This window comes from Enhydra lutris, unplaced genomic scaffold (assembly GCF_002288905.1).
Source record: "Enhydra lutris kenyoni isolate GAN:26980312 unplaced genomic scaffold, ASM228890v2 scaffoldscaffold13, whole genome shotgun sequence".
In the NCBI taxonomy this organism is placed as follows: Eukaryota; Metazoa; Chordata; class Mammalia; order Carnivora; family Mustelidae; genus Enhydra; species Enhydra lutris.
The window spans coordinates 29498270-29525754 of NW_019154097.1; the positions used below are offsets into that span (position 1 = coordinate 29498270).

The 27485-nt window shown below is 51.6% G+C and overlaps 1 protein-coding gene across 1 annotated transcript in view; it reads left to right on the top strand.

The window, feature by feature from the left end:
- The first annotated feature begins 15532 nt into the window (after window positions 1-15532).
- Window positions 15533-27485, top strand: part of LOC111145795 (NIMA related kinase 6) — an 82415-nt gene continuing 70462 nt past the window's right edge. The window contains exon 1 of the mRNA XM_022501012.1: window positions 15533-15566. The gene's annotated coding sequence lies outside the window, so the exon portion shown is untranslated. The remainder of the gene's footprint in view (window positions 15567-27485) is intronic.

A 27485-nucleotide genomic window follows, 5' to 3' on the forward strand; every position in this document is an offset into this window, starting at 1 on the left:
TTTAGAAGGGATGTGTTTATCATATGTAAATTATATGTCATTAAACCTGACATTCAAATAGCTCAGAGAAGGGACACCTAGCTGGTTCAGTCAATAGAGGATGTGACTCTTGATCTGGGAGTTTTAAGTTCAAGAGTAGAGATTACCTAAAATATAAAATCTTTAGGGGCGCCCGAGTGTCTCAGTTGGTTAAGTGTCTGACTCTTGGTTTTGGAGCAGGTCATGATTTCAGGGTCATGGGACTGAGCCCCGTGACAGACTCTACACTCAGACTCAGTGAGGAGTCTGCTTGGAATTCTCTCTCTCCCTCTCCTTCTCCCTCTATCCCACGGTCCACCCCCCTCAAATAAACAAAAATCTTAAAAAATGAAAAATAAAATAAAATCTTTCTTTTATATTTTTATTTTTTAAACATTTAAAAAAATATTTTTTTTATTTATTTGAAAGAGAGTGAAAGAGATCACAGAAGGAGAGGGAGAAGCAGACTCACCGCTGGGCAGGGAACCTGAAGCAGGACTTGATCCCAGGACCCCGATATCATGAGCTGAGCCAAAGGCAGATGCTTAACCCACTGAGCCACCCAGGTGCCCTCTTTCTTTATTTTTTAGAGAGAGAGTGCATGCAAGGGGGTAGGAAAGGGCAGAGAGAGAGAGAGAGAGAGAATCTTAAGCAGGCTCTGTACTCAAGCAGAGCCAATGTGGGGCTTGATCTCATGACCCTAAGATCATGACCTGAGCTGAAATCCAGAGTCACATGCTTAACCAACTGAGCCACCCAGGTGCCCCAAAAATCTTAAAATAACAACAACAACAAAACGTAAATAATTCAGAGAAAAAGAATACCTATATGTGTACATCTGTGCACACCCAAACATGCCTCCCACAGGTACATGTATATATGTATGTTTGTGTCAGATATCTGTATCCATATCTACACACCTACAGAGATTAGACGGGTAGGAACGAGGAAACACATGTCAGTGTTTATATAGTGGAAGAAGATATTGATAAAACAAACTTGGCAAAATGTTAACATTCAAGGAATCTTGGGGCGCCTGGGTGGCTCAGTCAGTTAAGTGTCTGCCTTCGGCTCAGGTCACAACCTCAGGGTCCTGGGATCGAGCCCCACTTCGGGCTCCCTGCTCAGCGGGGAGCCTGCTTCCCCCTCTCCCTCTGCCCCTCCCCCCGCTCATTCTTTCTCTCTCTTTCTCTTCCTCTGCCTCTCAAATAAATAAATAAATAAACGTCTTTTAAAAAAACATTTGTGGAACCTGAGAGTATAGAGACATTCTTTGTTGTATTTTGCAACTTTTCTCTGAGTCCGAAATTGTTTCAAAATAAAAAGTTAAAAATATGATTGCTCACGTATGATAAAATGTGGCACATGGAATATTAGACTTCATACAGGTTTCCACAACTTGATTTTTTCCACAGGGCCTTTTGCTGCCGTGCTCCATCCTGGTTCTGGCCTCCGCCCCTCCTTCCAGAGATTTCCCATCCCTGTGGGCACAGACATTGATCCTGACCCCCCAAGGAGTGTCCAAGAGCTGAAGGAGGGGAGGGGGATGTTTTCTCTTTGGTTATAGAAATATCCCAAAGTGGACACTGGAGAGAGTGCCCATTGCTGTGACTATACAAAAAACCATTTTAAAATTTGTTCTGTTTTCAGCTGTCTTGAAATACAATTGACATACAACATTGTGTAAGTTTGGGGTATAATGTGATGATTTGATGTAAGCATATATTCCAAAATCAGTACCATGGGTCAGGTTAGTTAACACATAGATCACCTCACCTGACTACCGTGTGTGTGTGTTGGGCGGGGTGTGTATGTGCACACTTTCACCATCTACTCCCTCTGCAACTTCCGAGTATTTTACGAAGTATAGTCACCGTTCTGTACTTTAGACCCCCAGAACTTACTCATCTTGTAACTGGCAGTTTGTACCCTTTTTATACTCAAAACCATTGAATGGTACACATTGGATGAGTTATATGATACGTGAATTATATCTCAATAAAGCTGTTTTAGAAACTGAGCCTGGCAGGGGCGCCTGGGTGGCTCAGATGGTTAAGCGTCTGCCTTCGGCTCAGGGTGTGATCCCAGGGTCCCGGGATCGAGCCCCACATCTTGAGCTCCCTGCTCTGTGAGAAGCCTGCTTCTCCAACTCTGCCTGCTGCTCCCTCTGCTTGCAATCTCTCTCTCTCTCTCTTCCTCTCTCTCTCTCTCTCTCTTTCTGTCAAATAAATAAGTAAGATCTTAAAAAACAAAAACAGAACTGAGCTTGGCAATTCTTCCCTTTCTTCCCCCCTCCGAGTTCTTTCTCCACAGTTTGTCTTCCCTCCAATAAGTATTTCTTGGCTGTTCCCAAGCAATTCCGGCTCCTATTTCCCTATCGCTGCCTCTTTTTACCAAATGTTTTTATTCTGTATCAGCCCGTGAACTGGGCTGTCCAAGGAAGGATTCTCCAGGGCGGGTACAGAAGTGACAGAGCAAATGCAGAATTCTCTCGTCCAGGGGTGAAGGTGGCTGTGGACACCAGGGCCAAGGTGAGGGTGGGTGCCCGAGGCACCCAGAGCACAACATGGGAGGAAGTGCATATGGTCAGGGTAGGCAAGCACAGGTCGGCACCCAAGAGTGACCGTTTCCTTACATCTTTCTTTTGTTGCAGTGAAATACATATAACATGAAATTCGCCACTGAAACTATCTTGAAGTCTCTAATTCAGTGGTTTTTACTACGTTCACAAGGTGTGGACCAATCAGCACTATCTAGCTCCAGAACACTTTCATCGTTCCAAAAGGAACCCCCATGTCCCCCTGCCACGGCTCCTGGCAATGACTGATCGGTTATTTGTCCCTCTGGATTTGCCTCTTCTGGATGTCAGACCACATGTGGTCATCTATGACTGCCTTTTTTCCTTTAGCAGAATGTTTTCAAGGTTCGACCGTCTTGTAGCTGGCGTCAGTATTTCCTCCCTTTTCGTGGCCATAGGATATTCCATTGGATGGATGTACCAGCTTTTGTCTTATCCACTTGTCTATTGATGGACCTTTTAACTGTTTCCGCCTTTTGGCTGTGTTGTGACCAGAGCCGCTGTAGACACCGGTTTTCAGTTCTTAGGAGTGGAATCGTTGGGTCATACGCTAATTCTACGTTTAACTTATCGACAAATCATTTCCTTACACTTTGCACTGTGGGCATCTAGATTGCTTTAGCCTCGTGCACACTCACCCATTTATGACTTTCATCCCATGTCACCACCATCCCCATCCACATTAGCAGCTTTGAAGCAGAGCTGTTGACGTTGAGGGCCACAGAGGACGCTGGAGCACACAGGCAATGCCGGTTGCAGGGCTGGAGAAGTCGGGAGACGGCGGAAGCACCAGGCTATCATTCTCAGGAGACAGGACTTCACATTGTTGGTTGCAGGGAACCCAGAGAAGAGAAAGCATTGGGGGAACTCTAGGTGAGCTGAAGGAAAGGTCACAAGCTCTGCCTTAAGATATGGTTCACAGGGAAAGGGGTTAGGTCACTTTAGTCCTGTTCTGTCCCAGAGTCGAGGGAGAGAGTAGAGGGGAGGTACTCCCACTGTGTCAGCCTCAGTTTCTCAGACTGGAAATGGGCATAATAGGCTTTTCCTGTGAGTCTTAGGTGGGATGCTGGGTGTAAACAGGCTTTGTGATCTGCAAAGCTCAGGGTAGGAGTTTCCACTGGAAATGCCTGCTCAGGTAGCTTCTGGAACATGGTAGAACTTCAGGAAGACAGCTATTTGACTCTAAGGAGGCATCTGAGAAATTGTGTGTGGCTTGAAATTCTATCAAGGGAGATCCGTTTACGATATAAATGGGGGAGCAGGCTACTTATATGAACCCAGCAGTGAATCCCCAGGTGTGACTTTTGTGTTCAATAAATTGGAATTTTCATATATCGGGTTTTCGGCTCAGCCAAATTCTGAAAAGTTTGCCCAAACCACATGGAGGTGGAGGTGGCAGACTTTGCTTTCTGTGTTTTGGAAAATAGGGACTTTCTTCCAAGCAAAATCTTATCTAAAAGAAGCCCGGGGCCTCCCACATGGGCTTCAAAGGAGAGAGTTCTGGACAGAGGAGGAAAGAAGAGACTGTGCTTTCCCCACCCACGAGCCTGAAGGTCAAACCTGGTTGTTAAGGAAGGGGGCGTGGTGATCTTACCTGGGAAATTTATAGATTACCGAGACTGGCAGGGAAGGAGACCAGGGACTTTCTCTGGAAGGACACAGATCTTTTCAACTCCGAGTCAATCGTTTTGTAGAGGAAACTTCAGCCCATGCCAGTCACTCGGTACTAATGACCCCATTTAGTTTTCCCAACAACCCCTTGACTTACAAAGCCAGCAAGGGTCAGAAAGGTAAAGTGGCTTGCCAAGGTCATAGGGCAAGTTAAACACTGGGGTCAGGATCTGAAGCCAGATCTCATGGTTCAAGGCTTGGGGCTGGTTCCACCAAGCTGCCTTGAAGTCCCCTTGAGAGCAACAAAGAGTTGAACATGCAGGTGGCATCTGGGACAGAAAGAATCTTCTAAGTGGTCAGGGCAAATGTGACCCTATGGGAGGGTCATTTGTGTCTTGTCTCTCTGGCTTACCCTGGAAAGCCCCATATCATTTGCTGAACTGCTTCCTAGAATCCTTCTCCATTTGCAGAACTGCTTCCTAGAATCCTTCTCCAGAATTTATGCCAAGGGCAGCCAAAGGCCAGGCTTGGCCTAGGGACTTGTAAATGGGCACTCAGGGAAAAGGGTCAGTCCTACTTATGTGACCCTCCTTGCCTGGGCCCACTGCCAGTGGGGGAGTGAGTCTGGGCTCATCAGCTCCCCACTGTCCTGAGCGTGCGCCTGGCAGTTTGCAGAGAATCCCCAAAGACTGACCTTGCCCGAGCAAGATTGCTTGGGATTCAGACCATATGGCAAGAGTAGGCACGTTGGGCTGAGACCAGGGTTCAAAACCCAGGCTCATTACTTGCTTAGTCAAGTTTCTTTTTCTCTCTGTGCTTTGCTCTCTCTGTGGGACCAATACGGGTCAGAGAGAAGGGGTGAGCTGCTGTGAGAACACACAGGATGTGAGAGCCCATGGGATGCCCGTCCTGTCAAAAGTGGGGGCTATTCAAAGTGTCCTGGGGCTCCCCCAGCTCCTAACAGTCACCTGCAAGGATCAACTTTGTACCCAAAGAGTGAGCATGGCTGCTCAGTCCCTGGTGTAGCTCTGGGGACACCGGGGGGTGGGGAACACGGATAGCACGATGACCAGTCGGGGGCCCTGTCCTCCAGGAACTCGCCGTCTAGGGAGGAGGCAGAACCATGCCAGCCAGTGGGAGAAGGGCTGCTGCAGAGGGACGTACAGGGATCCTGGGCGACAGAGGGATGACCCTGTCCGGGGCCAGGGAAGACTTCCCAGAGTGAAAGTCTAGGGGAGAATCTAAATATTTAAAAACCTGCCCGTCACGGTCACTGGCCGATCAGAAGGAACACTGGTTGTAGATATTCCAAAGAACCCATCAGTGTGATTATTGATGCCCTGGGAAGGGGCATTTGATTTGGATCCCAACGGACGAATAAGAGTTCTTCGGACAGCTGACAGAAAGGACACTCCAGGCAGATGGAACAGCATGAGCAAAGGCCTCATGACTAAAAAAGGAGGGGATGCTTAGAAGGGTGCGGCTAGAGCACAGGCTATGTACGGGGGAGAGGGTGCGGAAGAGGGGTCTTAAATACCAAACTAAGTTTGGGTGACATGGTCAGGACACCTCTAATGTGGCTTTCCACTCTGGCGACTCTGACACGTGGACACTCCAGTGAGAGCTTCCAGGGTCTGAACCCTACTCCCATTCCGGCCCTATGACAGACACCCCCTTAGGAAAATGAGGTAGCTCGGGGTCTGGGTACAGCCTCCTTTCTCCAGGAGAGGGGCCAGCAAGGGCAGGCGGGGAGAAGAGCTCCTTCAAGGGCCCCTAGAGAGTCTTTTGGACATGGACACTAAGATAGACCCTTAGTTGTACGAGTGGGACCCACATAGGGGTTGGTGGAAATGCGGGTGATGTGGGCTTTCTCCCAGAGTAACACCAAGCCTTCTTGTCTGCTCAGGGAAAAACTTAGGGCTGTTTGGGGGCTAAGGGGCCTGGTTCTAGCCCAAGGTCTACTGCCGATGTGCTGTGTGATCTTGAGGAAGGCACCAACCTTCTCTGGGTCTTAGGGTCTCTGTATGTAGCATGAGGGAGCTTGTTCGTTCCTCAGTCACTGTACCCGGTCTCGTGGCAAACATACGGGGTTTGGACTCAGGCAGAGCTGAGGCTGGGTCTCTGCTTTGGGGTACACAAGGTGTTTGACTTTGAGCAGGTGGTGAGCCCTGAGCCTTCATTTTCTCACAGAGAGAGTGCAGACTGATTGGTGTGGTCAGTACTGTATGGAACAAGTGAGAAGACTCTGGGGTCCAGGAGACAAGACAGTAGAACCCTCCCTTCCTCGCCTTCCAAGGATGTCCTGTGCTTGCAAGCCTGCTCTGCTGGCCCCAGGGCCTTGGCTGAAGCTGGAGGTCAGCAGGGAGTGAAGAAGAAAGCTATACTATTTACTGGCCCCCTTTACGACCCTCTTGAGCATTTAAGGGGGTGCTGTCAGTACCAAGCCGCGTTAAGCCAGGGCTGACCCAAGGCCAGCAGAATCCAGGACCCCCCGGTGACAAGAGGCCACGCAGAAATCCAGGAGAGACAGAGGTGAAGAGAGAAACCTCCGCGGAGCTCTGAGGAGCAAACTCTGGGAGAGAGGGCATGGGATTTCCTCCAGAGCTGGCTTTAGGAAGTTTTCCTCCAGGACGTGCTGATGAGGTTGGTCTCCATCTCCAGCGTCCCAGGAGGGCTTCAGTCAAGAGCCGCTTTGCCTTGCAGCAGTTTGGGAATTGGATTTGGGTCGGATAATCCTTTTTTAATCCCATGCATTTGCTTGCTGGTTGTTTGCCTCATTTTTTTTTTTTCTTGGATGTGCCTGCCTGCTCAGGTGGGTCCTGGGCTGGGTTCTGTGGGTGAAGAGGCTTTCCTCTGTCTGGAAAGCAATAGTTGCTCAGTAAATATTCCTTCCCTCTCATGGTCACCAACAAGCACCTTTGACCGGGACCCTGGTTTTGGTTGTCTGGAGCCCCCAGACTAACCAGTTCCTTCATTCCCTGCAAGTGGGCTGAGCCCCCTCGGGGTACCCCCCCCCCCCCCCCCCCCCCCCCCCCCCCCCCACACACACACCAGAATTCTTAACCCAGAGCACAGGAACTCCTCGGAGAGCCCGCAGGATTGGCTTCCTGTCCGCTTCCTTTCTCCTCCTCCCCGGTGGAGGCTGGGCTGGGGCGCAGCTGGCCGGCCGAGTGGGGGGGGCTCTCCCCAGACTGCTTCTCAGCACAGCCCCTCAACCGTCACACCCGGGTCTGCATTCCTCCATCCTTAATGCCTCCTCTGGGAACACAGGCTTTCAGAAACCTGAGAAGACCAGCCAGCCGGTGCAGGCCAGAGGGAGGTGGGCCCAGACTGGCGGGGGTGGGGGGCAGGGAGGGACTTGGCTCTGCGTTCGCTGGAAACAGAAACCTCAGGCCTTCCCTTCCACTTTCAGCGGCTCTGGGCTTCCAGGCCAGGGAGCAAAGAGCTCTGGCTTTTGCTAAAATCCACCTGGGGAGATGGGGGCTGGAGAAAAGGAGTCACGGTAGTTTGCAAATGCAGAGGACTTCTGCCACTTCTACCTGCCGCAAAGGTTTCCCCAGCAGGAACCCTTCTTTGCCCCTTTAGGCTTCCAGAACAGGGCAGACTATGGGCAGGACCAAAAACAACCAGAGAGGTGAAGCTCTGAGCGCTGGACCACATGGCCAGGAGGTGGAGGGGTTGGGGTTCAAATCCAAGTTGGTTCCACACCACAGTGACTCCAAGTACACGTGTCCCAGGTGCAATCAGCAGGATGACCGTCCTGCCCACCTCTGTCCCTGGTAAGCAGAAGCCGTTCTTTCCTTCAGGGATGCCTTCATACCATCCATGTGATCTCCCACGCCCCAGCCCCCACTAAGAACACACTTGGAATCTGAAATTTGTGATTCATGTAGACCTGAAATAATCATTAGATATTGATTTGTCCAATTCCTTCTCCTCGTGGGTGGGATAACCTAGACTCGTGAAAGGGCCATGACTTGCTCATGTCAGACCCAGGCCTCCTTGCACACAGCCTGCTTCAGTGGAAAGAGTCTGGAAAGAAGGGAAGGAAGAAAGGAAGAAAGGAAGGAAGGAGGAGAGAGGGAGGGAGGAAGAGAGAAAGGGATGAAAAAGAAGGAAGGAAGAGAGAGAGAGAGGGAGGGAGGGAGAATGAAGGGAGGAAGGAAGGGGGGAAGGGAAGGGAAGGGAAAGAGGGAAGGAGGGAGGGAGAAAGGACAGGTATGGTCAGGCAGATGGACTAGACTTGAATCCTGATTCTGCCATCTACTTTCTGGGTAACCCTGGCCAGTCGATGTTACTTTTTTTAGGACTTCACTCTTCTCGCCTATTAAAGGGGGATCTTGACATCTTCATCGAGGGGCGCTGGAAAGATGAAAGGAGGTCCTGGGTTTGGGTGCAGTGGCATAGTTCCTGGCACACAGTAGGCGCTCAGTACAGACTGGCTGCCTTCCTTCTTCCTTAGCAAAGGAAAATGGAATCTTAAGGCACTGAGACCAGGGTTTCCCTTTACAGAACCTGGAGAGGGGGATAGATTGGGCCAGCAATGTGCTAGCCAGCGATGTGGCTAGCGAGAGCTGAGTCTTAAGAGCTCGTTGTTAAATACTTGGGAATTGCAAAGGCTCTTGTCGGTAGCCTTAAACCAGCCATGGTGGGTGTACTTTACACCATGGAAATTGGCAAACACTACAAATCAGGGATTTTTTTTTTTTTAAATAAAAGCATATAGTATGGAATTTGCCAGGAGTGGGAAGTGACTCACGATATCATTATGCCTGTTGTATAGATGAGAGTCTAGGGCTAGCTGTGCCAGCTCACTATATCTGTATATCTATTATAAATTGCAGCTTCATTATTTTCTCCCAGCCGCAAGACCTTGGGCAAGTCATTTCACCTCTCTGAGCTTTTTTTGGTCAGGCATAGAAACTGAGGTCAACAGCCAGCTGTGTGGGTTTCTGTAAAATGGCGTAAGACCAGCACCCACTTCATGGGCTTGTTGGAATCCTGAAATGAAACAACACAGGTAAAATGTAAAGCTCTAGGTTTTGAGTCTGATCAACACTTGGTATTAATATTATTTTCAGCCAGATGATAACTTGCTGTCCATACCTAATCACGAGCCTATGAGAAAGATGTCATCACCTCCAACTAAGGAAACGGAGACCCTGGTTCATGGTCATATGGCTAGTAGGTGGCAAACCAGGTTTTGAACCCTGGCCTGATTGGCTCCAAGGCGGGGTTTCTGCCAAGCCCCTCGGCCCCAGCCCAGTTCTGGGGGACTGAGTGTGGGGGACAGGTGGCTGTCTTGGCCACTGGCTTCTGGCAGAAGTCATGGGGTCAGCATGTTTGCCTATCCCAGGGGTCTGCCAGAGCAACCCTACTCAGAGCCCAAAGCCTCTGATTTTGAGCCAGTGTCCACACATGCCTCTTTTTCAAGGGTTTTGGAATCCCCAGACACCCTGCTTCTCCTTGGGTGTGCTCCGCTACCCAGGTATCCTGCCTCAGGGAATCACCCCAAAACAGCAATGGCCACCCCAGGACCAGGTGCCTCAGAACATGATCAAATGAGGGAAAATGGAATTTCTTTCTCAATGATGGGTTAACCCCTTGCTGCTCCCATTCCTGGTACGGAGGGTTGATTTAAGGAAGCAGGTAGGGAGGAGCAGTGCCCAGACTCTGGCAAGCATCTTCTCAAATAAACACAATCAACCCTTTTCTGATTCCCCTGCCCCTGCCTTCATCCTCCTTGCTCCCATTCTCGTTGGCCAGTCTCCAGGCTCCATCTGGTTCCTTCTCCTCTCCTTGCCCCCAAGATGAGCCTGGCATGTCCTAAAGCCTAGAAAATTTGCACCTGTTCCCAGAAAACCAAGGGCAGGGCTGAGAAATGCAACAACCAAATACCCGTCTCCTCCTTTGCAGCACTCCTTTCACGTCCTGATGGGTGGGCGGTGTCATCGGCCCTAAATCCAGAAGGCCCTTTCCCCCATCTGCTCGGAGAGTGGCCAGCACCACCAGGCACGCAGGGGAGGCCTCAGGCCCAGAGGAGGCTCACCTTCGCCACATGCTCTAGGAATTTCGGAAGGGCAGGTGGAGCCCCTCTCTTGGCCCCCAAAGCCAAGTGGATGCCTGGATGCCTGGGGGAGAAATATGGCCAGCCTGGGACCCTGCTGACGGAGTTCCAAGCAGAGTGAGCTAGAATGCAGATTTTGTTTTCTTAAATTTTGTTTCCTTAGATTTTATTTAGACAAACTGATGAACTTCTGCATACATCCGTTTTCTCATCTGTAAACATGCTCATCGGGGACATGGACGCCTACATCCCAGAGTGGCGACGCGGACCACACGCATGCTTGACTTGTTCCCCGGCTGAGGTGATGATGGATTTCTTCACTGGACCGTAACTGTTCCATTTGACAGGAATAACGGGGTGGCCTTATCATCGATTGTCCGATCTAAGTCACTTTGGAGAATCAAAGGGGACACTGTTTATAATGATGCTGGGATGCTTGGCGTTTGTCACGAGTCAGTGGCACTTGAATTTGTTCTTGGAAATAGCAAGTCCCGGAGGGTGATGCAGGGAGGTGCAGGGGTGTGGCAGTAGGTCTACCACGATAAGCCCACAGCACATGCAGAGTTGGTGACTGTCACTGCCAAAGATGGAAGGAGATAGCTGTGTATCAGCCATTATCACAGGATCAGCAAAGCATAAAAAGCTTACGAGATGCTTCTCTCTGGGCAGGAAGAGCCATGATACCCAGTACCTAACATACCGTTCCTTACAGCGGCCTCTTAGCCTTCCCAGACCTTCCGGCCCGGGAGCATGGCGTCTCACTCTTCACCAAACCTTCTTAGGAAGAACACGATCTCCTGTGACTACCACAATCCTGCAGAGGGGCCAACTGCCCCCATTTTACAGATGAGCACACTGAGGTCCAGAAGAAAGAGGTAGATTGCCTGAACTTGCACTACTGAGTTTTCAAGTCTCAAAAGAACCCAGGCCTCGGTTCCTTCAACAGCCTGGAGCTGGAAAAAAAAAAAAAAAATGAATCCCAAAGCCACACCTCACAAATGAACTTGGTGGCTGTTAGAGAAATTTCTCTTCTTTGCATCTCCAGTATTTTCTGTTTTGCTTGTCTCTCAGCCAGACTGTAAGTCCCCGAGAGTCAGAGCTAAGGCTGAAACTTCTGGTTGGTACACAGAGCGAGTGCCAACTTAATGGGGATTACATGCAAATATTTTAGAATACTATGCACTCATAAAAAAGAAAGTAGCTCTTAATGAAGTGGTAGGAAGTGGTCTCCAAGAAGTGAAGAAAACACAAGGTGTAGAGCAGTGTGGACCAGTTTTCATTTGTACAAAAAATGAGAAAACACACACACACACACACACATATATATATATATATACACACACCCACACAAAACACACGCTGTTTGGGAACAGAGAGTGTTTGGCAATCCTGGTTCCCTCCAGGGGAAAGAAGGAGGTGCCTGGTGGGGAAAAGAAAGGAAACATTTCCCCCACGTATCTTTCTGGCACCTTTTGAATTTTGAACTGTGGGTAACAGCTCTTAAAAAAATAAATGTTTTAAAACTTAAAATCGCTCAAAACGAGGTATACCATTTAAAAAAGTGAACTAGGGGCGCCTGGGTGGCTCAGTGGGTTAAGCCGCTGCCTTCGGCTCAGGTCATGATCTCAGGGTCCTGGGATCGAGTCCCGCATCGGGTTCTCTGCTCGGCAGAGATCCTGCTTCCCTCTCTCTCTCTCTGCCTGCCTCTCCATCTACTTGTGATCTCTCTCTGTCAAATAAATAAATAAAATCTTTAAAAAAAAATAAATAAAAATAAAAAAGTGAACTGTCTGATGGCATGGGGGGAGGAATGGCTCCCTGCGTTCCTGGTTAGTTGATTTCCAAATGGTTAGTTGATTTCCCAGCATTCATTGGGCAACAGGAAACCCTAGAAGGTCAAAGTTGATGGGACTTTTAGAGATCCAATCCTCACTTTGCCAGCTGGGGAACTGGCCCAGGATCACAGAGGGAGTACATGGCAGAGCTGGGGTGGGAGAGAGGGAGTCCTGACACACAGTCCTGACTCCTTCCGCAGCCAGCTGGGATTGCTGCTCTTGGAAAGCTCTGTAATCTCATGGTTGAATACATAGCCATCAGGATGTGAAGACCCCTCAGACGAGAGGCCCCCCCATTCTGTATTGAATATAATATAAAAATTGAAACCCCCAGTACAGTGGCTTTGCACACAGCCAGGGTGACCCTAACGTTGATCACCCAAACCAAGGTACTTTTGGACTGAAAAGGATGCTCTTCATAACAATGTCGCCCAGACATTAAGCAAAAATGAGACTTCCTGGGAAAACTGAGACTGTCCCCCCCACAAAAATACCCACCATCGGGACACTGGGAAGAAGACCTTTTGTCCAAAGGGCCTGGTCTGATTCTAGTCTTTCGTGCCTCCTCTCGTCTCCCACCGCTTTCTTTCCAAATAGTGGGGACAACGGCAAACCAAGGCTCAAATCCTAGCTGTGCTCAAACCACATTACTACTCTGATCCCCAGCTTCTCCATCTGTGAAACAGAAAGCATGACCCCCGTCTCGAGAGCTGCCGGGAGAATGAAATGTCTCACACGGAGCTGGGTGCAGAGGCTGTGCTGGCAATAGCAGCTTCTCTTCCTCTAATGCAGAGAAATAATGAAACGACACAGGCCTAATCCCGAAACTCTTGGTGGTGAACAGAGAGAGCCTTTCTTCCAGACTAGATTCACAAATGCCACTGTGGGAGGAAGTGTCAGGCAGCATGCTCAGGGACATGTTGATTCTAATTCTGGGAGTCAGTTTGTGAAGCACTTCGTCGAGGTGACTCATTTGGGGACTCGCTGAAAAATCCTTTGAGTTAAAAACAAAAGTTGAATGGGGCTCCGGTTGTACCCTTTTCCCTCTACCCCCTACCCTGACCAGGGTAGTGGGGGTAGTGCAGGGAATCTGGAGGGTCTCTGGGCTGAATTTGACCTGATTTTTCCCCCCAGCATATCACCTGGGGCTGGGACCAGGCCAGAGGGAAGGAAGTGGGTGAGGAAAACAGTGAACGCTCCACCCTGTCAGCTCCTGAATTATAGTCCAAGAGGGCAGGAAGGGGGTGGAGGTGAACAAGCTTTCTTTATCCCCCTAACACTTAGCATTAGTGCCAGCTTGCCTGTAGTCAGACCCATCTCTGCTGATTGCAGAGATGTGCACTGTGTGACCTGGGGCACGTTGCTTGACCTCTCTGAGCCTCAGTTTCCTAACTGGAAAATGAGGATATCAGGAGCACCTGTTAAAGGGGCTCCATGAGGCTGGGTTAGGGCTTTGCAAACTGCAGTGGTCCCGGTGTTTTTCCTCCTGGTGGTCTGGCGCCACCCTCAAAGTTTCTGTCAAAGAGGAATTTCAGGTTCTTGCTCTGTAGCTTACCAGGACTGTTCTTGGAACCTGGGGCCTGTCCTACATACAGAAAACCTCTCATCACTTTCCCTCTGCTCAAATGTCACCTCATCAGAGAGGCCTTCTTCCAGCACCCTCTATGAAAAAGCACCCCTGGGCTTTCCTATCCCTTCCCTGTTTTATTTTCTCCACCAAACTTCTTTAACCTCAACCATGGCAAATATTTGCAATTGCTTCCCCACATGCCCCACCCCCAGTCTGAAGCCCCAAGAGAGTCAGGGCTATATTTTGTTCACAAGCATATCCCAGTGCCTAGAATAGCACGTGATCCATATAAGGTGCTCATAGATGTGTGTCGGGGATTGAATGAAGAAACTGATTTTGCTGCATTGATATGGTCAATATCACTGATCTGCTAGTCACACTGCAACACGGTCTCAGAACTTTTATATTTATTTCTGTTACTTTTTGCCATGCTTATTTCTTATAGCTGCCTCTTCAGTCTCTCTGGTATTTATTGTAATGCACATCATGCGAAGTGAGATTGTAAGTAGGTCCTCAACGAAACCGCTAACCAATGTGCAAAATGACCCGTTCTGTCCCTGTTGGTTTGTGGAAGGTGTGGGACTGCGCTGGGTCCTCTGGGCCAGCTGCTTCCCCACCTGTCTGCTCTTACACAGCAGCCCAGAGCTATGCTGTTCAGGAGGTAGGACTGCCTAGATTAGGTGCACAGGCCCTGGAATTAGACGGTCTGTGGTCGAGCTACGTGCTCAACCACTTATTAACTGGGTGACTTTGAGCAAGAGAATTTGTTTCTCTCAGCTTCTGTTCTAAGCTTCCTTTGTCCCATCTGTAAAATGGGCATGAAGGTAGCATAAGACCTCCTTCAGAGAATGGCTGTGCAGTTGTGAGGCTGGCACACGGTGGGTATTCAGTTGGCGTCATTATCGTTATGGATCACACCCAGGCAGAGTGTTGGGGTAACCGCTCCGTGCTCAGCGGTCAGTGTCCCTCCCTGGTTCTAGTCTTCCTGGGGGAACACAGCACAGTTCTGCCTGAGGAGCACAAGCAGTCATTGTGGAAACAGGAACTGTGTGAACCAGGCGCGGCCCTTCTTGGGGGAGGGGGTGTGTGTCTGTTCCCTTAAGAAGTGCACCAGGGAACTGAGCAGCAGCCTTTGGGGCCTTACGGAGACTCTGTCTCCTTAGAGGGGGTCTTAAGCATTCATTAGTAGAGCCTTCCAGAAACCTTTGCACATTGGCTTTTACTGTCTTGGGGTCCACAGGATTTGGAGAGTTCCAGATGAGGAGATGCTGGCACTTTGAGGGCAAGGAGCCGCACCTTCACCACCGTGTGGAGATACCCCTGGAGCCTACTTCTGAATGTGTGTTTGCATTCAGTAGGCACATAATAAGCCCTAGCTGACTGGCCAGTGTGACCAGGACCGAGAATGGAGCAATGTTAGTAGATGGGTCCCCAAGGATGCGGGGGAGGGATCCACGGAGTTCGCTGACTTCCGACCCTAATCCTAAGTGTCTAGAACCCGAGAAGGGGGGAGGGGAGTCTGCTGGGTCTGACTCGCCGGAAGAGTTTGGGCCTCAGTTTCCCCGTCTTTGAAATGGGGGGCTTGGCTGGTCGGATCACTCGCGGCCCGAGGGGCTCCGGGGCGCGGAGGGGTCCCGGCGCCATGCTGTAGCCGCCGGGCGCCCCCCGGGCCAGCGTGGCGGCAGCGCGCACGAGCGCAGGGGGCGGCGCGGCCCCGCGGTGGGGAGGGGCGGGAACGCGCGCGGGCCCGCGCAGGCGGCGGCGGAACCCAGCGCACGGGCGTGCGGCCGCGGCGCCGCCAACTCGTGTGGGACTCTCCGCTCCGGCCGGCCGCCCGCCGGGCCGCGCGCCGCTCCTCCCGCCAGCAGCCGAGCCGCCCGCGCGTCGGTGAGTGGCCTGGGACCGGGGCCCGGCAGGGTCGGACCGGGGAAGGGGCGGGGGCCCGACGGCGGGGCGGTCACCCCCAGCCGGGGCGACGGGGGTGCGCGCGCGCGCGGCCGCGACTCGGCGGGGGACAGCGGGCGGGGGTGCACGCGGGAGGCCGGGGCGCGAGTGAACCAGCGAGTCTCAGCGAGTCTCAGCGTGTCGGCGGCCGTGCGTCCGAGCGTGCGTGGGCGGCGTGTGTCTGTGTGTCCCTCGGGGTGTGCGGCCGGGGGTGTGCGTGCTGGGGCGGACACGGTGCGTGTGCACGTCGGAGGGTCTGGGTTGGGTGGCTTGCGGTGAATGAGTGCGGGGGACACGGGCATGGCTTCCCTGTTAGCCATTTATTGTTTACTATTTGCCAGGGAGTGTGCCAAGGACTTCACGTGGGATCCCACTTTTGTGAAGGAGTTGTGTGGGTTCAGGGAGTATGTGTGCGCACGTGGGTGAGCGTTCACAAGTGATTTGTGTGTGCATTAGTGAGCTTGCGAGGACAAAAGTGTCTGTATACGCCGCGAAAGAGTATTTTCTGCCCAGGAGTGTGTGAGTGTGTTTACTATGGAGGGTGAGGGTCCCCCCCTTGCACCCACCAGGGGTCTTGTAGGATGTGTCCACCCCTGGCCCCGATGCCAGGGAGCCCACGGAGAGAAGTAGGCTGGGGGTGGGCACCCGGTGGGTGCTGGGCCTTGTGTGGTGACTGAGGGCGGAGGTCAGACCCGCAGAGCTAGGCTGGGCTTGGCAGAGTAGGGGAGGCCTTGGAGCCAGGCCTTGGTGGGCCAACTGGCAGGACCCAGGATGCTCATGCTGGGCTAGGGCCCTGGTGGGCCTAGCAGAGCTACTTGGCCTGGTACTAGAGGACTTGTGTTCAGTTCTTCCTAAATACTCCTCTGGGTCTCTTGGGTTGGTTCTTGCCCCTCTCTGGTCCTGGCAGATTATAACCTTTCCCCCAGGCCTTTGGGGTTGACAGGGTCCTGACCCTGGGAAGCCCAAAGGTCCCAGGACACTTGTCTGTGTATTGGAGGGTCTCTCCCTCTCTGCCTGCTCTGCTAAGTAGATAGATATTAATCTGATTTATTCATTTGTTGAGCCTGGGCTTCAAGCATGAGCCCTCAGGGCAGTAATAAATTGATCACAGCAGGCTTGGGACACTGGTTTCCAAAGTCTGTCCTGCAGTTTTGACGGGCTGTTTTTTGTGGGGGCTTTATAAATGTCGAAAATCTCTGCTGTCGAAAGTCTTCATTGCTTTAAGGGCAACTTTAGAAACACTGAGCTCCCTTGTTCGCCCTGAATTTTCAAAACTCAGCTTGCCTTTCTGAGGGGAAAATGTCGTGCGCAGGCAAATCTTGGAGGCACATTTAAAAATTGTGGTGTTAATGGAAGAAGAATTTCATTGAAAGGGACGCGCAGAGCTGAGCCGGCTGGAAGCGTCTGTTCCCAACGCAGCAGCTTCCCGAGTGAACTTTGGACGTCTTCTTTTAGCAAACAAAACCTGGAAGGAAACAAAAAAGATCCACATTCTTTTTCTTTTTTGTCCTAAAAAAATGAAACACACACACACACACACACAAAATACCTTCTGGGTTTGCTGGAAATGTTGCCTCTCCTCTCCCCTCAAGGCCGGGCCCTCCCTCTATCCCCCACCCCCAAATAAAATATGCCTGTGGGGAGCTGTGAATGAGTCACTCCCTGGCAGAGAGCCCCACGGGCAAACATTTGGGAAGGTTCTTGCCTAACTTCCCAGAAGAAAAGGCCCAGGATTTAAAATGGTCCCTGTGGTTTGTCAGCCTCTGCCGTCCTGTCTGCTTCGGAAATGACTAAAAAGTAGTTTCTGTATTCAGAAAATAAAGTCTCAGACTGAAGCAGTGGCCCAGGTTGGTCTGGGCTTTGGGCCATTCAAATTGTTCAGGTTTCAAGAATGGAAGCTCCTGGCTTTGGGTTGGGGGTAGGGGGGTGGGCATTTCCAGTGGCCCTGAGCGAGGAGGGAGCAGGGAAAGGGGATGACAGGAAGGCATGTTTAGGGAGCACCTACTGTGCAGAGAGACAGAGAGATCCAGCCTGGGACTGCTGAAAGGAGGTTGAGGCAGAGTCCTGTCACCTGCTTGACTTCAAACCTGTCCTCTGCACCAGGGATGTGACACTTGTCTCCTAAAGGTGCACGGATGGGGTGCCCAGTGCTTTCATTCACACCTGCTCCTTTAATCTGCCCCATGAGGTAGGGGGTTGTCATCTCCATTTTACAGATGACGTAACTGAGGCTCATAGAGATGAAATGCCAGGCATGGTTTCGTGAAAGTAGCCCACACCTAATGGCCACTATTTATCAAAGGTATGCTATGTGCCAGGCATGGTGCCAAAAGCTTTAAGGGCCTTAATTCATTCAGTCCACTCAGCAACACGCAGATGGGAGCTATCATGACACCCATTTTACAGATGAGGAAACTGGGGACACGGAGAGGTGAAGTCATGTGCCAGAGACCACGGACTGCTATGTGTTTGACCCTGGGACTGAACTCAGACTTGTCTGAGCAGAACCTGCACAGTCTTCCCACAGAACCTGAAAAGTCATGGTCCCTGTATTCCAGGTTCTTGTGGGGCTGGGTTCCTCGCCAGGCTCCCAGCTTGGGGGAGAGCCTTCCTGAAAGGGCTGCCCTCCTTCCTTGTCCTCTCCTGCCCCTCTGCTGTGGACATCCCACGCCCAGGGCCGGGACTGTCAGCTAGAAAGGGCTCACAGTTCACATTTTTTTCTTTCCTCATGAAGTGCCAGAGATTGGTTTCAGAAGGGAAGTGTCAAAACAGTCGTCAAAAAGAGAAGAATATCCCCTTCCTCTTCTCTGGTCAGGCCAAGCAAGGGAGTTAGAGCCGGGAGGGAGGAAGACCCTGGTGAGTCATCCAAGATGAAATGCGGGTTGGCATCTCCAGGCCTGTGCGGGGAGGAGCCCGCTGGAGCACTGCCCTCAGGAAGAGCCCAGTGTGTTCCAACCCTTGGTGATGGCAGGTTACCCCTGGACTCCCCGTTCCGAACATCTGACAACAGGATCATTTCTGCATAGGTTTCTTGTCACTCTCTGTTCTGGCCCTGTGCCTGTCTCTCTGCCTCATTCATTTCCATTCTTATCACGGGTTTCAAGACATGGTTCCCAAAAGGAATGTAGTGTGTGAGGACCTGTGCGGTTTGGGGGGTGTGCGGGTGGCCCCTGCAAGGGTCCTTTGATGTTGGAAGGAAAAGGTATTTCTCTCCCAAGTACGCTCTGCGAATTGATGAACATTTGCAAATTGCTTTGAGATGTGTTAATTTAAGGTGTGAAATAATAGATCTTGTGCGAAGGCTCAGCCACGTTTCTGGCATTGATGGATTTCTCTCCCGTCTGGCCTGTGATTTGGGGAGGTAAAAATAGTCCTTGTTTCTACATTTTTTCATCTTTATTTATTTATTTATTTATTTATTTTTGCTGATGTCATTCTTCTGAAGCGGTGTGTACATCAGCATTGACCTTCCCTTGGCTGTCACTACGGATGGTTGCCAGAATGCTGGTCACCAGGACGTGCAAGGGTCCTAGGGATCAAGGGTGCTCCCGGGGTATGTGTGGGGAGGTCATCTGGGGTGGTCTCACCCTGGGTGTGTGAAATTGCTTTAAAACGAATGGGAGGTAGATGGCCAGGGTTCACCAAAGATCTTCAGTGGACTTTTTGGTATTTGGCCATTTTATATCTGACTCTTGGGTAGTGACAAGATGGTCTTTGGGGAAATGTTTTTTTATTTTATATATATATTTTTAGTGATTTATTTATTTATTTATTTAAGGTGAGCCCATTGCCCACTGTGGGGCTCGAACTCATGACCCCAAATCAAGAGTCAGATGCCCCACCGACTGAGCCAGCCTGGTACCCCCAAAATGTTTTTATTTTAGAAAAAAAAATCAGGTCAGTCAGTGGCTTCACTCATTCCTGTCTGAGCTGGGTGACACGCTCACAGCCCCTTCTTTGGCCCAAACTGAATTAGAGCAGCAGCCTCCTCAGACTCCGCTTCCAGACAGGACCGGACATTGGGGCAAATCGGTTGGTGGTGTAACTTCCTGTGACGTTCAATTTGGGAACTTGACCGTGGAGTGTGATCTAGCATTTTGACATCTGTCCCTCTAACAGACTTGGCTGTGTGGAAACAGACCCACATACACAGCCTCTGCTGTGTTGTCTCCAACTCTGGATTTTTCCACAGACGACTGCTCTGGTGGTCTGGTGGCAAAGGCCCAGTCTTCTGGCCAGGCCTCTTGGCATCCACCAGCAGGATCACCGCACCCCAAACCCAGTGGGCAGCTTTGGCTGGGCTCTCGGGGACAGATGAGTGAGGGGCCTGTGGAACTGAAAAGTGCAGCCGGGATCTGAAATGCATTCAGTTCCAAGGACCTTGATCCACATGGAGCCTTTTTTTCTTTCTCTTCCACATCTGCGTAATGGTGACCTCATAGAAAAGAAAAAGGGGCTTTATGTAGGAATTCCATAGAGTGTGAAGGAATTTCTGCGAGGGAAGGGGGAGGGAAGCTGCCATTGAGAGCCAGTCAGGCTGCATTTCCTTGAGTTGTTTAAGTCTCACACTTCAAAATTGGGCTGGGGAGGGGCAGGCAGTGCTTGACCTTGGAGAACGGAGCTGGCGCCTTAGAGGAGACCTCCCCAAAGCCCAAGATTCCCTTAGAGGAGAACTCCTCAAAGTCCCCAAGTTGTAGTTGAGGAAATGGGATGAACCCCTCTCTGCAGGTGAGCAGCGGAGTCAGAATTTGTCCATGACCCCTCTCCCCAAGGCGAGCCCTCTCTTGTTCCTTGTTGTCCCCAAAGTCTTTGACAACTGGGAGTTGTCAGGAAGACATTTGCAAAGGGGCATTGGGTACCCTGCAAATGACCTTCGGCTCTACCCCCGATAAATCCAGTAGGCTCACCATCCAGAGAAGAGCCACATGCCCATTTTACAGAATGGAAACTGAGGCCCAAGGAGGGGAGGGTGCGAACCCACAATCACATTAAGAACTTGAGTTTTGGGCGCCTGGGTGGCTCAGTGGGTTAAGCCGCTGCCTTCGGCTCAGGTCATGATCTCAGGGTCCTGGGATCGAGTCCCGCATCGGGCTCTCTGCTCAGCAGGGAGCCTGCTTCCCTCTCTCTCTCTCTCTGCCTGCCTCTCTGTCTACTTGTGATCTCTCTCTGTCAAATAAATAAATAAAATCTTTGGGGGAAAAAAAAAAAAAAAGAACTTGAGTTTTGGCACCGAGTGGAGTGAGGTGGGGCATACCAGAGCAAGTCATTTGCCTCCTCGAGCCTCAGTGTCCCCATCTGGGAAACAGACCTCCAATGGCTGAGGGAAGAACGACAGGAAATAATGGGTGTAAAGCCCTCCACATGCGGGTATCTCCCCAGAAATGCTTGACGCTCGCTGCCTGGGATTTTATGGGAGGTGAAGAAACTATGTGGTTATTAAGGACCTGCCCAGGATCACTGGGCAGGAAGGTTGCTTTCCTGTCGAGAGCATTTTCAGTGCCCCTGCATCTCGAGGCGCTAAATCAGGCCACAAGCAGCATTGGGATCTCTCCCAGGTGCCACTGAAGCCTGGCCCTGTGGTCATGACCCTCAAAATAGCGGGAGGAGACATGGCAGTTTGGTAAAACGAGGCGGGACACAAGTCAGGGTGCCCTGGGTGGCTCAGGGAAACGTTCAGAAGTCAGCATTTTGTGCTCCCCCACAATGCTCAGAAAGGGAGCCTTCGAAGGTTTTGATGCGTCCTTTTGGCGTTGGAGGGTCTCGGGAGGCACTGAGAGCGGTGTCAGCCACAGTGTGTCATTAAGCAAGGCAGATGTTTTGTTAATTATTTACACAGTGTTGGGGGTGGGCAGGGGGCTCATCAGAGGTCTGTGCTGACAGGAGCGGCTGTCACAGACCTGGGCCTGGGGGCAGGAGTCCTCCTCAAGGGCCTGGGGGCGTCCCTTCGAGTTTGTGTGGGGCTGGCTTGTTGTCCTGAGGGAGAGGGCAGGGCCCACGGAAGTGGCCACCTGTGCAGCTCTTTATACCTGACACCCCACCCTGGTGCATGCGGTAAGCAGCGAGCATCAGTGGTCCGTGGAGTCACCCTTGAATCCAGCACCTCTACTCCCTTACCTGGAAAATGGGCCAGTAGCCCCAGGCTCAAGGCCCTGGATTCTTGGACACTGGGCGAGGTGGGGGGTGATTTGCCTTAGAAACCCAACTTTAGGACTAGAATTGTCAAAAGGAAGGGGTCTCAGATAAGAGCCTTCCCCGAGAGGCTACAGAGGGCGAGGGACGCCAGCTGGGGACCCTGTTATGTGTTTTCTAGAAGGAGGGTTTGCACGGGAGTCATTTTAAGAAAAGATTCTCATATGAAATATCCATAATCTAGACGTCTGTGGAGACAGAAAGCAGGTTGGCGGTTCCCCGGGGCTGAGGGAGGAGGCACGAGGAGCTGCCGCTCAGTGGGAACGGGGCTTCCTTTTGGGTGATGAAAATGTTTCGGACCCAGAGAGGTGGCGAATGCGCCAAATGCCACCAAATCGTTCACTTTAAATGGGTTAATTTTATGTCACGTGGAAAATGTTTTTATACAAGGTTCTGATGCTTTAAAATATAGGCATGAAAGCCTCTCATTTTACAGATGGGGAGACTGAGGCCCAGGGAGGCTATGAGCAGTTTCCAGGGGCGTGGTTGACCAGGACGCTTTCCCACCTATCAGGCCAAGACTCTGGTCATGGGGTGTGGGCCCAGGCTGTGTGCAGAGAGTCTGCGGCAGAAACACAGACCTGGTCACCGCTGCGTGGGTGGAGTGGGCTCCCTGGTTAGCCACACGCAGCCGTCCGTCCACGCATTCCTTGGAGAAATAGCTCCTGACGTTGTGGGTCAGTGTTATTCTGGGAGCTGGCCCGGAGCCCCTCTCACGGCCCCACCCTGCAGCCCTCTAACCACCTGGGGAGGAGGACAGGGCTTGTGTCACACACCCCTGGGGGTGCCTGCAGGTGACATGTCCCCCCCTCACTCCCGGGCAAGCAGGAGTGCTGCTTTCCAGGGAGGAAGGGCCTCCGAGCGGGCCTCGAGGGAAACACGACGTCTGCCCAGCAGGCTGGGTGCGGGAAGCCTGGAAGTCTGAGAGCGCTGGGGCGCAGGGCCAGTGGACCCCAGGGTGGCAGGGGGGGTGGCGCTGTGCAATGGGGAGTTGGGAGCGAGACCGGGGTCCTAGGCTGGGGGCAGCCCCCAGCAGGGGGAAGCCAGGAACTTCTGTCACTTCCTCAGCTGTTGTCCCCTGTTCTTTGTACGGGGACTAACCCTGTATTACGTTCCGTTCTAACCCTTCACACGGGTTAGCTCCCTTCCTCCTCCGGGCAGTTCTCCGAGGAGGGTGTCCTTACGCCGATTTTACGGACAGAGAAACAGAGCCGGAGACTCAAAGATGTGTGGCGCTTAGTTAATTGTCGCGGCACCGAGGTTAGTCTGTAGAGTTGGAAGATGGAGGCTGCCATCTGGAAATGCCTGTCGTATGGGCTGGGAGTTGGTGCCCAGGCGCGGGGCCCGGGAGAGGGCCTCCCAGGCAGCTGGAAGGAACAGCACGTACCAGGGAGCAAATGGTGGGAGAAGGGGCTGCCCAGGCCTCCAGGGATCTGGGGGAGATTTGGTCATTCTTGTGAGAACAAGAAACATTCTTGCTACCTCTGCCTCTCACTTCTTTTTTTTTTTTTTTAAAGATTTTTTTTTTTTATTTATTCATTTGACAGATAGAGATCACAAGTAGGTAGAGAGACAGGCAGAGAGAGGAGGAAGCAGGCTCCCCGCTGAGCAGAGAGCCCGATGCGGGGCTCGATCCCAGGACCCTGGGATCATGACCTGAGCCGAAGGCAGAGGCTTTAACCCACTGAGCCACCCAGGCGCCCCCTTTTTTTTTTTTTAAGATTTTATTTATTTATTTATTTTTAAAGATTTTATTTATTTATTTGACAGAGAGAGAAATCACAAGAAGGCAGAGAGGCAGGCAGAGAGAGAGGGGGAAGCAGGCTCTCTACTCAAGAGAGCCCGATGCAGGGCTCGATCCCGGGACCTTGAGATCACGACCTGAGCTGAAGGCAGAGGCTTAACCGACTGAGCCACCCAGGCGCCCCCCTGCCTCTCACTTCTTAATAGTCTTTCTCTCACTTACTCTGCTCCAGCCCCGGCGTCTCCTTCCTTTTCCTCAGACGTGATAAGCTTATGCTCCCCTCTGTCCTCTCTTCCTGAAATCCCTTTTCCCCCTTGTGTTCCCATGACTTGTCCCCAGCCCTCATTCAGGACACCACAAAAGTCACTTCTCCAAAGAGGCCCTGTTGTCCCTGTCCTATTGAAATGAACCCCTCACTGCTTAACTCTCCATTCCCTGACTCGGCCTTATTTACCTTCAGGACCCTTACCCTTTCTGGATTCTGTATGTTTGTTATCCCTCTCTCGGACTAGAATGTAAGCTCCGTGAGGATAAGACTTGGTCTGTGGACTACCACTGGGTCCTCGGTGCCCAGGGTGGTTCCTGGCACATAGTAGGTACTCAGTTAATATTTATAGAATGAACAGGAAGTTTCAAGTGGGCAAGTGGAAGGATGCTTGAAGAATGTCTATGTGGACTTGTTGAATCTGTTAGCAAACATTGCTTCTCCCAGTGGGCAGTGAAGGGCTGCGTTGTGCCCACTGAGCCACCGCTGTCCAGAGAAGGTTTCTTAGATAAAGGCTCAGGTTATTCCTAGAGAGGGGCCTAGGCCTAGAGAAGGGCTTGTACCTCCCAATGTTATCAGGGTCTCTTCCTTTGCTCCTTTCCTACTGATGGGGCTCCTGATGCCTGTATAGGAGTGGCTTTGGTTTGGAATGGATGGGTATGTGGCTTCAAGCTGCATTTTCTATCGAGTATACTTTTTTTTTTTTTAGAGGGCTTATCTTTTGAGGGTTGCTTAGGGAAAGGGAGGTGTTTAACTCTCCCAAGCAACTCCAGAGTCTACCCAGCCCAGAGAATGGGGAGTTGTGGGTTGAAAGGGGAAGGGATTGCCTAGTTGGTGTGGCCTTGGCGGGCTACCAGGGTGGGTGCCCAGATGGCAGGACCACTGGGGACCACATGGCAGACAGGCAGGGAGCACACCCATAGGTTTGGTGGGTCCCATGGAGTCCAGCCGGATTTAGTTACACCAGGATCTAAAGTGTGGACTCGGTGTGCCTGAGTCAGTGTGTGTGCATTTCCTTTGTTCATCTCCCCCAGGGCTTTTTGGAGCCTTTTGTGTTTGTTTTAATTGCCAGCCTCCTCAGCTCACCCAGGAGGGAATGAGGACTGGATTTTTGTCTATGCAGAGCCTGGGGACACGGGTGAGGGCTGCCCACTCTTGATGGTGACAGCACAGCTTTTGGGAACTATGCAAAGAAAATACTTTTACTCCAAGCTAACAACTTTTGTTTGCATATGCTTTTATGACATCCCAGGCCTTCCGATATCCCCCGTCTGTCGGTTAGGCATGTGAAGACCACAATTTCCAAACTCTCAAAAGGGCAGTGGTCTGTAAAAGCGTTTTAGTGACATTTGGGGACAGGAGAGGCTGTTTGGAAGATGCTATTTGGTTGCCAGTACATAAGAAGTTTCTGGATGCTCGAATGGCTTATGGGGTGGCATCTTTGAAACTGCACAGTGCTGAAAATTCTGGGACATATGGTCACTGTGATGTGCTAATGTTAGCAATCGAGATATTTAATTACCCAGAAAAACCCCTTTGCCTATCCACTACGGGTTACTGGAGAGCCTTTATTTCTCAGGAGGAAGGTCTCACACTGTGTAATCCGGACCAGCAGACAGGGAGTCATTATCCCTCATTAATTTATTAGCTAATTAAGTGATTTATCTGGTCATGCATTTATTCCTCCCACTGCTGCTCATTGGCAACATTTGCTGGGTCCTACTCTGTGCCTGGACCGGTGCTGGACACTGGGGATAGGATGAAACTGAAGAGCAGATAGGACTGAAGCCCTGCTGGGTGCCAGCCCGTCCGCGATGCTGTGGGTGACAGGTGCATTCCTCTCCCCGTGGACATTTACTGAGCACCTACTATGCGCAGGCCCATGGAGCTACCGAATGAAAATGACACGGTGCCTTGTGCTTTGAACTCTCATTGCATTTTGATGGTGTCTCTTGGTTCTGGCCCTCTGCTTTCTGTGGCAAACCCAGCCAGTCACCGTTCACAGGTCCTCGAATGAACCAGAAACAATCCAGATGCCCCAGGAACCAACGTGAGAACAAGGCATCCCCTTCACACATTGCGTCTCAGCTCCACATCTTGCCGCCACCCAGCAATTTGAGACAGAATGTGAGATCTCGTGGTTGGCTAAATACATAAATATTTTATGTCTCGATATTCTGAAAACGAAGCCCAAATGCGCAGAACTGCAGCACATCAGTGCTATAGATCATATGTTATAATAATCTGATGACATGTTGTTTAAATATTTATGGACTGATGCGCCATGACAATGCGGGGAGAGAGTCTTGGAGCAGAGTCGGGGCAGATGCTAGAAAGGAGGGAGCAGACCCACACGATCCTGGGAAGTGGCATGCGACGCTCAGGTTTGGGGTGTGAGGTTTTGGGGTTTCGGGACGACAGCAGTGGCCAGCGTTTATTGAGCACCTGCTGCGAGCCGTGCCCTTGACCAATGTCATTTCATCTAGTCCTCACAGCCACCCTGCGAGGATGTGACTCTTAGTAATCCCAAGTGACAGAGGAGACACTGAGGCCCAGCACAGGTCAGATCTGCCCTAGACCCCACAGCTGGGGTAGCCCAGGGTGCGCCCCAGGTCAGCGGTTCTCTGAGCTCGTATTCACTGTGTGTTCTGCTCCATCCGTGACCAGACCTGTCCGAAAAGCTGCCGCCACCACCTGGAACTAACTGGATTTCTAAATCACAGGGAAAAAGGCAACTGTGAAATGTTGGGCAGGACTAGAAGCCTCAGGAACAAATCTGTAACCCAGGAGGGGCGATCGTGCACCCCCAAGGAGCCACCAGGCCCCATGCCTGGCACACGGTGGGGGCCCTGGATCTAGCACTTCTGTCCCTCGGCCATTCAGCTCGCTGCTGGTTTTGTGGTCGTGCGGGGAGCTGTCTGCAGACTGTCCCCAAGTTAGTGCCCGGGGCCCTGGCCTTTGCATACACCTTCCCCTCTCCCTGCCATGCAATCCTGCAGAGCTGAGACACCTCCCAGCCTCCGACAGTCCTGTGAGGAAGCCCCCCTGTCTCCACCTTACAGATGAGAGGCACCTGCCAACTCCCAGAGCCTAGTCCCTCCATGCGGGAGCCATTCCTTCCACGGCCTCCCAGAGGCTCTTCAGGGGCAGTCTCCTCCCACTGGCTGTGCCTCCACCATCGGTCCTGCCCGTTTGATCACTGCTCAGTGTCCTGCTCATTGGCACATCCCCAGCACCGGAAAAGGGCCTGGTCCACGAGATGACAATAAGTGACCAGCGGTTCAGCTGCAAAAAAAGAAGCCCCAGGGACGGGTGAGGGCAGAGCTGAGTTCTGAGAAGCTCTTTGGCTAGTGACCGTGTCAGACCGCGGGGATGTTCCCCAGGGGCCTCTGGGACAGGGGCTGGGGGTCAGAAGGACATATAGATGGAAGGTAGGGCCTGCTACATGATTTGCGTGGCCCAGCACAAAGTGAAAATGTAGGTCCCCTTGTTTTAAAAAGCCAAAAAAAAGCTTTTTCCTTCACTATCTCTTCCTACCTGTTGTGGTGGCTTTTCTTAGCGACTGAATGCCATGCTTCCTCAGGCATAGGGACACTCACCTGCCCCCGCGACTGCACCCAGGCCTCTGCCAAGGTTGGAGGATGGCAGAGGTCACTGGGGACGG